This window comes from Maylandia zebra, linkage group LG10 (genome assembly GCF_041146795.1).
Source record: "Maylandia zebra isolate NMK-2024a linkage group LG10, Mzebra_GT3a, whole genome shotgun sequence".
Taxonomy (NCBI): Eukaryota; Metazoa; Chordata; class Actinopteri; order Cichliformes; family Cichlidae; genus Maylandia; species Maylandia zebra.
The window spans coordinates 34530525-34540992 of record NC_135176.1 but is presented as its reverse complement, the minus strand read 5'-3'; positions in this window follow the sequence as shown (position 1 = coordinate 34540992).

The following is a 10468-nucleotide window of genomic DNA, read 5'->3' as shown; positions in this document are numbered from 1 at the left end:
TGATGGTCTGGAGGAAAAGCTGCAGCATCCCCAAGCTAGCTGAGATGACCTTCCATGACCTCCTCCCAGTCGGACATGCCCAGACCTTAGAGAGCAGGTTGGATTAGCAGCAGCTTTGCTCAGGACGAGCTCGGAGGTTCTGACATGGTCTCCAGTCACAAACTGATTAAAAATAAAATACTGTTCACAAATGCAAAGTTTGAAAACAATATTGTAATGTTCTGTCTCAAACTTATGAATAACGTGTTCGTAATCTGCTTCGTGAGCCACCATTATCTTTATTGCCGCTCGTTCAGTTCAACATAAAACACACCCACTTTCGTGAAAACAAACACTCCCCGTTGCCACTACGGTGGACCACAAGGGACAGTAAGCACGGAGTGCAAACATTATAAGCAATACAACATCTCCCTTTTTTTTTTTTTTAAATGTCCGCCAGTGACACAGCTGGTATACATTTCAAAATAGAACATCCTGAACATGAGGATAAGGAACAGTTTTTCAACACTGCCATGTGTAAAATTACTGGGGCATAAAACTAACACCAACAATGCGATGCGGGATATGCACTCATTAGTACATGGACATTTGACATGTTTCCATTTTTTTTTTTTTTTTTTTTTTAGGGCAGCGATCCGCCTACACCCTTTACAATCACAGGTCAAGAATAACCCTCGGTTTGACCACTCGTCCTGATCTGGTGGTCAGTGCAGGGCTAGTGTCCATGGTTGGCGTTTTAGTGTCTCTAGATGGCGACAGGGGCTCTGCTTGTTGCTGAGCTGCACTATCTGGCTGGGTGACCAGATCGGATGTTGGTGCTGAAGGTGCCGGTGATGCCTTGGCGCCTCTCAGGTGCCGTCGGTTACGCCGTATAGTCTGTCCCTCGCCAGTGCGGATCACGAAAGAGCGGGCAGTCTCTGCAGGTCGGATGATGACAGCCGGTTTCCAGGCTCCGGACTCGTGCTGAAAGCGAATGTGGTCCCCCTGCTGCAGCCTCGGTAGTGGTGTGGCGCTGCGATTGTAGTAACGCCTCTGATGCTCTTGTCTTTCCATCCGTGTTTTTTGCACAACCGTCGGGCTTATGATGCGAGGTACCAGGTGGCATCCGGTAACAGGAAGCACTGAGCGTAGACGTCGACTCATGAGGAGCTGCGCGGGTGACCTGAAGCTGTCGACTGGCGTGTTCCTTTGCTCCAATAGGGACAGGTAGGGATCTACTCCCTGAGCATGAGCTTTATCCAGAACTGATTTGGCCGTTTTGACTGTTCTTTCGGCGAGGCCGTTGCTTTGCGGGTACAAAGGACTTGAGGTCGTGTGGACAAAGTCCCATGTGACTGCAAAATCCTTGAACTCTCGAGAGCTGTATTGTGGGCCGTTATCTGAGATAAGCTTCTCTGGTATACCATGTCTGGCGAATATGGCCTTGAGCTTTTTGATGACGGACCCTGCAGTGGTAGAGAATAGCCTTTCGACCTCAAAGTAGCGGCTGTAGTAGTCCACAACTACCAAGTAGTCCCGTCCACGCCATGTGAAGAGATCTGAGGCCACTGCCTGCCATGGTCTCTCAGGGATCTGGTGTGGGATGAGAGGTTCTTTGGAATTCGCCACGCGCCTCTCCTGACATATGGAACAGTTTTCCACCGTGGCAGCTATGTCCTTGCCCATGCCTGGCCAGAAGAGGGCGTCCCTTGCTCTCTGCTTACTCCTCTCAATCCCCATGTGCCCAGTGTGGATTCTCTCCAGCATGTTGTTTCTTAGGGCTGTTGGCACTATAATTTTGTCACCTTTGAAGATGATGCCATGGGAGTGTGAAATTTCATCTCTGAAAGTCCAGAAGTCCAAAAGGGTTTTGGGGCATTTTTTTCTGTCCTCAGGCCAGCCATCCTGCACAGTTTGCTTCAGCAGGGTGAGCTGCGGGTCGCATCCTGTTGCAGCCTGTATCTCTGAGAGTTTTTTGTCACTTACTGGGAGGCTGTTTATCACCGAGTGGATCTGGTCCTCCATGCCTTCACTCAGCGTGCTGTCTTGGTCGGGCAATGGTTTCCTGGACAGTGTGTCAGCCACAGGTATGTCTTTTCCGGGCCGGTGCACAATCTCTATGTCGTATCTCTGCAGCTGTAACAGCATGCGCTGCAGACGAGCAGGGGCTACAGAGATTGGTTTCTTCAGTATGTGCTCCAACGGCTTGTGGTCCGACTCGACAATGACTCTCCTGCTGTATATGTAGGTGTGGAAACGCTTGCATCCAAACAGCACTGCAAAGAGCTCTTATTCGATCTGTGCATAGTTGACTTCTGTTGGGGTCAGTGTCTTTGAAGCATATGCTATTGGGTGTCCGTCCTGCATCAACACAGCTCCCAAACCATACTTTGATGCATCTACCTGTAGCCGTAGCTCCTTGGTCGTGTCGTAGTATGCCAGTATGGGGCCTGGTTCTCTGGTTATGAGATCTTTCATTTGCTGGAAGACTCTGTCGTGGGTCTGATCCCAGATGAACTCTGAGTCTTGTTTGAGCAGCTGACGCAGCGGTGCGTTCACCTCTGATAGTCGTGGTGCGAATCTGGACAGGTAGTTCGCCATTCCAAGGATTGTCTCAAGCTCATTCTTATTCTCAGGAGGTGGCATGTCCTTTATGGCCTGCAGTTTCTTTGGGTCTGGCTGGATGCCCTCCCGGGTGAGTTTGTGTCCAAAGTAGCTCACTTCTGTGGCGCCTATGACACATTTCTCTGGATTGAGACGTACTCCTCGCTCCCGTGTGCGCTCAAGCATGGCACGGAGGTTCTCGTCGTGTTCCTCCTTTGTCCTGCCAAACACGAGGATGTCATCCACGATGGCTGCCACTCCATTGAGCCCTTCATACGTCTCATCGATTTTCCTTTGATTTTCCTTTTGCTGATATTATCCCAAAAGGAAGGCGCAGAAAACGGTACCTGCCAAAGGTCGTGTTGAAGGTGGTGAGGAGCGATGACTTGGTGGTTAGTTGGATGGCCCAATAGCCTGAGCGAGCATCCATGACACTGAAGTACTGTGCTCCTGCCAGCTTTGGTGTGATGTCATCCAATGTTGGAAGCGGGTAATGAGGTCTTTTGATGGCTTTGTTTAATTCGCGAGGATCGAGGCATACTCTGAGCTTCCCAGTACGCTTCTCTGCGACCACCAGTCCGTTTACCCATTCTGTGGGTTCTTTTACTTTGATGATTATGCCGTTTTTCTCCATGTCATCCAACTCCCGTTTCAGTCGTTCCCGCAGTGTGAAAGGGATCCTCCGGGGGGGGCACACAACGGGCATGGCGTCTGGGTCAATGTGTAAGTCGCATTCTCCTGGGAATTTCCCTATGCCCTCGAACACATCGGCAAACTCCTCCATGACGTTTGTGATCTGTACTGACATGACCAGCTTGACTAGGTTTAGATCCAGGCATGCTCTCAACCCTAAGATGGGGGGTGCTGCAGTGTCTACTATGTCAAATGTCAGCATCTTGTGAATGCCTTTCCACCTGCACTTCAACTGGCATGTGCCTTTGATGTTGAGTTTTTCTCCTCCATAGCCAGATAGTGTGCGTGTGGGCGGTGCCAAGCTAACCTGCTTAAAACACTTCTTAAACAATCGTGCAGGGATGACGTTAGCAGTGGCTCCTGTGTCAAGCTTAAAACTCACGGTGTGATGCAGTGAGCCTACTTCTACGTCAGCGTAAGCCTGTTCATCGGCCTCCCCTTCGTTGCACTTTGTTATGGAATCTATGAATAGCTCCGCTTCATCGCTTGGAGTGTCAGGGTTAATAGAGTACACTGGGTTGGGTTGGTGTGGTGCTTGTGAACGGCATGCTTTGGCAAAGTGGTTCATTTTATTGCACTTTTTGCACCTCTTCCCTTTTGCAGGACACTCCTCCTTCTGGCTGTGTGCTCGTGCACATCTTCCACACACTTTTCCCATCTTATTATAATGAGGTGCCCTCCTATCTTTTTGCTGCGTACTCTGGCGCTTAGCGGATACTGCATGCGCGGGCGCTGCTCCCTGCAGGCTCGTGTGTGGGTCAACCATGGCTTTCAATTGCTCTCGTGCGATCTCATAGGAGCGTGCAATGTCTATGGCTTTTTCTAGAGTCAAATCTGACCCTTGGCTCAGCAGCTTTTCTCTGACTTGTGGGAAACTGGTTGCGAAGACAATCCTGTCTCGGACCATTTCATCACTGTTAACGTAGCCACACTGCTTGACGAGTAACTTTAACTCGGTCACAAAGTGCTCAAATGACTCCCCTTCACCTTGGAGTCTTTCATTAAACTTGTATCTGGCGAAAATGGTGTTTGTTTTCGGCATGAGGTACTGTTCAAACCTGTCGAGATATGTGGTCAGCTTTTTAGCTTCTTCATCAGACAGCTGCCATGTGTTATAAATGTCCCTGCCTCTTTCTCCTACCCACAGAAGAAGATAGCTGCACTGGGTCTCCTCGGGCTTGCCGCTTAGCGGGCCGCTAAACATTAGCTTCACATGTTGTACAAACCTCCGCCAGGCATCGGGAAGATTGGCTGAATCCCAGTCCATCCGTGGTGCAGGAACTCCCGACGAATCCATTTCGCTCTGTCAGTGGGCGTTTAGTTCGATTTACTCTGACACCATGTAATATTCTGTCTCAAACTTATGAATAACGTGTTCGTAATCTGCTTCGTGAGCCACCATTATCTTTATTGCCGCTCGTTCAGTTCAACATAAAACACACCCACTTTCGTGAAAACAAACACTCCCCGTTGCCACTACGGTGGACCACAAGGGACAGTAAGCACGGAGTGCAAACATTATCAGCAATACAACAAATATTTTCTTTAACTTTAAAGTATAATAAATATTTACACTTAAATGATGCAAATATCAATAAATGTTGGTATATAATGTGTTCAGGTGTTTAAAAATAATGTTATCATCTGTATTGCTGTGATTACTTCATAAACACACTCTGTGCAGTGAACCTGTGAGACAGGGTTTTCCTCCTTCCTGATTTTATTTTTCATATTTAGCAGACAAGCATTTTTCAGACCGTCAAACAAACTATCAGCACTGTTTCCTCCATGTGTGGATAACTGTGGTTCTCACTGTGGTTCTCTGGAGTGCCACAGCCTGTGAAACATTCCTGTAACCCCGACCAGGCCTGTGCTTCAGCAGGTTTGGCAGTAATCGGGCGTGGGTGTGGCAGAGAAACTGAACTCTTCAGAAAATGTCATATTTTTCACTGTAGTTTCTTAGTCTTCCCTGAGAACTTGAAAGAAGAATCAGCAGCACATTCTCACACAGGGCCAGGTACGTTTGGATTACCTTTCCCTTTAATAAACGAAAAGATTGTTTAAAAACTGATGGTTGTTTGTTTGTTTTTCTTGAACATGCTAAAATAATACAACAACAAGTCTCAGGAGCTTGCAAAGAAAAGCGTCTGGACTTCTTTAAGTTGCTTGAAGACGTTTCACCTCTCATCCGAGAAGGTTGAGCCAAGGTGTGAAATCGCCTGAGCCAAGGTGTGAAACTGGGTGTGGGTCCCAATCAGCCAGAGTTTTGGGTGAGCTCATTGTGAAACCTGGCCCCACCCTATCATGTGATTTCCTGAGGTCAGATGGCCCAGGATGTGAGTGGGCGTTAAGGCGTCTGGGGAGGATCTCAAAGCTGGATTATAGATATAATCGAGTTATATAGTTTTTAAAGAGAAAGATTTGGTCACAAATCGGGAAACAGTTGTAGCTTAAAGCTAAAATTACGGACATTTAAAGTCAAATTTTGGAAGTTGCATAACATAAAGAGGAGGAGTTGGTGATAATACAACGGAGTCCCAGCAGAGCCCTGGAGCCAGGCCCGGGAAGGGTGCCCGAGGACGAGCCTCTGGTGGCTGGGCCTTAGTCCATGGGGCCCAGCCGGGCACAGCCCTAAGAGGAGACATGGGCCCATCCTCCCGAAGGCCCACCACCTGCAGGAGGCACCATAGGGGTCGGGTGAATTGTGTGCTGGGTGGCGGCCAGGAGCGGAGGCCCTGGCGGACTGACCCCCGGCTGCCAAGACTGGCAATAGGGACATGGAATGTCACCTCTCTGGTGGGGAAGGAGCCTGAGTTAGTGCGCGAGGTTGAGAGGTACCGGCTAGATATAGTTGGGCTCACCTCTATGCATGGCTTGGGCTCTGGAACCATTCTCCTGGAGAGGGGCTGGACTCTGTCTCAGTCTGGAGTTGCCCCTGGTGAGAGGCGGCGAGCTGGGGTGGGTATTCTAATATCCCCTCGGCTTGCTGCCGATACGTTGGGGTTTTTCCCGGTGGATGAGAGGGTTTGTTCCCTGCGCCTTAGGGTCGGGGAACGGGTCCTGACTGTCATCTGTGCTTATGCGCCAAGTGGCAGTTCGGAGTACCCAGCCTTCTTAGAGGCTAGAGCAGTGGCTGAAGCAAAAACTCGGGTGTGGGAGGAGTTCGGAGAGGCCATGGAAAAAGACTTTGGGACTGCCTCGAAGAGATTCTGGCAAACCGTCAGGCGTCTCAGGAGGGGAAAGCGGTGCTCTACCTGCACTGTGTATAGTGCTGGCGGAGCGCTGCTGACGTCGACTGAGAAAATTGTCAGGCGGTAGAAGGAATACTTCGAGGACCTCCTTAATCCCACTGACACGTCTTCCGAGGAGGAAGCAGAGTCTGGGGATGAGGGGAATGACCCGCCAATTTCCGGGGGCGAGGTCACTGAGGCAGTTAAACAACTCCTTGGTGGCAGAGCCCCTGGTGTTGATGAAGTCCGCCCCGAGTTCCTGAAGGCTCTGGACGTTGTAGGGCTGTCCTGGTTGACATGCCTCTGCAATGTTGCGTGGAGATCAGGGGCAGTACCTGTGGACTGGCAGACCAGGGTGGTGGTCCCCATCTTTAAGAAAGGGGACCGGAGGGTGTGTTCCAATTACAGGGGGATCACACTCCTCAGCCTCCCTGGGAAAGTCTATGCCAGGGTGCTGGAAAGGAGAGTTTGTCCGCTAGTCGAACCTCGGATACAGGAGGAGCAATGCAGTTTTCGTCCTGGTCGCGGAACACTGGACCAGCTCTTTATCCTCTCCAGGATACTTGAGGGTGCATGGGAGTTTGCCCAACCAGTCTACATGTGTTTTGTGGACTTGGAGAAGGCATTCGACCGTGTCCCTCGGGGTGTCCTGTGGGAGGTGTTGCGGGAGTATGGGGTGTCTGGCCCATTGCTACGGGCCATTCGATCCCTATACAACCGTTGCAAGAGCTTGGTTCGCATTGCCGGCAATAAGTCGGACTCGTTCCCGGTGGGTGATGGGCTCCGCCAGGGCTGCCCTTTGTCTCCGGTTCTGTTCATAATTTTTATGGACAGGATTTGTAGGCGCAGCCAAGTGGCGGAGGGCTTTCGCTTTGGTGGCCTCAGAATCTCATCTCTGATTTTTGCGGATGATGTGGTTCTGTTGGCTTCATCGGGTGGGGGCCTCCAGCTCGCACTGGAACGGTTCGCAGCCGAGTGTGAAGCAGCGGGAATGAGGATCAGCACCTCCAAATCTGAGGCCATGGTTCTCAGCTGGAAAAGGGTGGAGTGCCCACTCTGGGTCGGGGATGAGTTCCTGCCCCAAGTGGAGGAGTTCAAGTATCTCGGGGTCTTGTTCGCGAGTGATGGGAGAAGGGAGCCGGAGATCGACAGATGGATTGGGGCTGCAGCTGCGGTAATGCAGACGCTGCACCGGTCCGTCGTGGTGAAGAGGGAGCTGAGTGTAAAAGCGAAGCTCTCAATTTACCGGTCGATCTACGTCCCTACCCTCACCTATGGCCACGAGCTGTGGGTAGTGACCGAAAGAACGAGATCGCGGATACAAGCGGCAGAAATGAGCTTCCTCCGAAGGGTGGCTGGCCTCTCCCTTAGAGATAGGGTGAGAAGTTCGGCCATCCGGGAGGGGCTCAGAGTAGAGCCGCTGCTGCTCCACATCGAAAGGAGCCAGCTGAGGTGGTTCGGGCATCTGACAAGGATGCCTCCTGGGCGCCTCCTGGGTGAGGTGTTCCGGGCATGTCCCACCGGGAGGAGGCCCCGAGGCAGACCCAGGAAACGCTGGAGAGATTATATCTCTCGGCTGGCCTGGGAACGCCTTGGTGTTCCCCCGGATAAGCTGGAGGAGGTGGCTGGGGAGAGGGAGGTCTGGGCCTCTTTGCTTAGGCTGCTGCCCCCACGACCCGGCCCCGGATAAAGCGGATGAAGATGGATGGATGGATGGATGGATGGATGGATGGATGGATGGATGGATGGATGGATGGATGGATAAATTGACTAATTAAATAATATTTTTTTATTTTGTCATCACCTACAGACCCAGATTCAGTAACATGAAGTCAGATGCCTTATGCCAGCAATTCTCTCCCTCCAAACCCGCAGAAGGCCCACAATTTTGCCACCTCCATGCTGCATGAGCTCTTGAATCCCTGCTCCACACTCAGCGCGATGAGCCTGACCCTGATAACAGACCTCATAACCATCTGTAGGTTTGATCTGCAGTCCAGTTCAGGTCATGCACTGCCAAATTCACCTGTCACTCAGATCAAAGTTGCTCCATGTCTTTTCTTCTGTCCTGTTAGCCCACACTAATAAGAGATGTCAAAGAATTTGTGTCTGCCTGTCAGTCTGTGCTCAGAATAAGATCACTAGCTCTCCTCTATCTGGGCTCCTCCCCCCCTTTCCCCATCACTTTGGATTTCATCACTGGACTACCACTGTCACCAGGAAACACAGTCACTCTCCTGTAACTGTTGTGTCCTGCCTAGCAAGAGCAGCAAGAGTACTGACAGAGACTCGGAAGAGAAAGGATATGTCATGGTCCCCGTACCCGCCGGCTGACCCTGTGTTAGGCAAAATGTTTTGTTTTGTTTTTTGCTCTCTCTCTCTCCTCTGCCGGGGCGGAGCTGATTACAGGCTCCCGCCCCTAGCCCACGCACCTGCGTCCAATCTCCACACCTGCTGCTGAGCTCCAGTAATCCTGAGCCTACTTAAGACAGAGGCACTTTGCTACTCATCGCTGGATCATTTAGCAATCTGCGTCAGTCAACCTGTAGCTTAAAAACTAGAATCCGCGAGTTGTCGTTCTGAGTGTGTTACTAACTGAAGCTTCTGTGCGTAGATCTTTCCTGGACCTGTCCCTGCCCACCTCAGAATCCTCCGAGCGAGTGTGTGGAAGCGTGAGAGCCTGTTTGAGCCCCTCCTCTTCCCCCACGGACCCTGGAGCCCTGGACCCCCCTCGAGCACACTGTACATATATAATCTCTGTTTAACCCAGAATTGAAATTAAAAGTTTTCTGCTCACACAGGTGGTCTTGGACACACCTTGTCCCTTTCCTCTTCCTTTGTCATTGGCCATCAGTAGCACAGTTTCCACCAGCACCCAGTTGGCCAACAGGCATTTTTATACCTGAAGCAACCCTTTACTTTGTGCTGGGACCAGTACCATGATCCCAGCACAAAGGGCCATAAGCCAGCTAGTAATTATATTACAGTGACTGTTATACTACTGTAGTTGAATTACAAAGGTTATTCATTTATCTGCATGCTAGACAGAGAGAAAAGGAAAAAATCAAAGGACAGGCATTGTTTTCCTTCTTGCACGCACCGCTGATTGAGGAGGAATATGGTGGCACAGTACGATTCAGCCTTTCAGGACTGAACTTCAACAGGCTGACGAGCAGCCAGGCTGCAGCCTCCATTTCTACATGCTCATTATTTTACACCAGAATCACCGTGGCGACCACTTTAAAGTCTGTTTGGATTGGTGTTTATCTTTGCTTTGGGTTGATATGTAAAAGTTAAAAGTAACAATGTATGTGTGTCCTCATTAGGGTAGGGATTTGTGTTGGAGTGTGGCACTGGAGCCAGAGATGAGGCAAGTAACATACGGCAGTATTTTTAGGAAAAGTAGCAGCTAATGCATGTTACTTTACTTTTCTTTGTGTAACAATCTGAATACTGAACATCACTGATGAGGACCCAAGAAGATTTAAAAAATTAGAATATGGACTTAGAGGACTGATGATGCGTTTTTGAATGTTTTTGTCAAGTTAGCAAGAGCAAATAATTTGATCCAATTAGAAAGTGACCACAACTAAGAAGTACATTAGGCAGTTTACAGCAAGACTACTGCATCCAATGTTTTGGTCTACGCTTGGTGTTTGGATGTAGTGCTCTGGTCACCATGGAAACTCATTCCATGAAGCTAATCTGAAGTTTGGAGGTCCGTCGTGATTGGCTCTGCAGAAAGCTGGTGACCTACGTTCACTCTGCGCCTCACCTGCCCCCGCTCGCTGATTTACGTGGCCAACCACTTCATGGCTGAGTTGCTGTCAGTCCCAATCACTTCCTCTTTGTTGTGATGACTTCAACAGGTGACTGTGAAATATTTATTTGTGAGGAAATTTCACAGCTGGGCTTGTTGCACAGCTGACATCCTGCCACAGATCCACTCTGGATTTCACGGA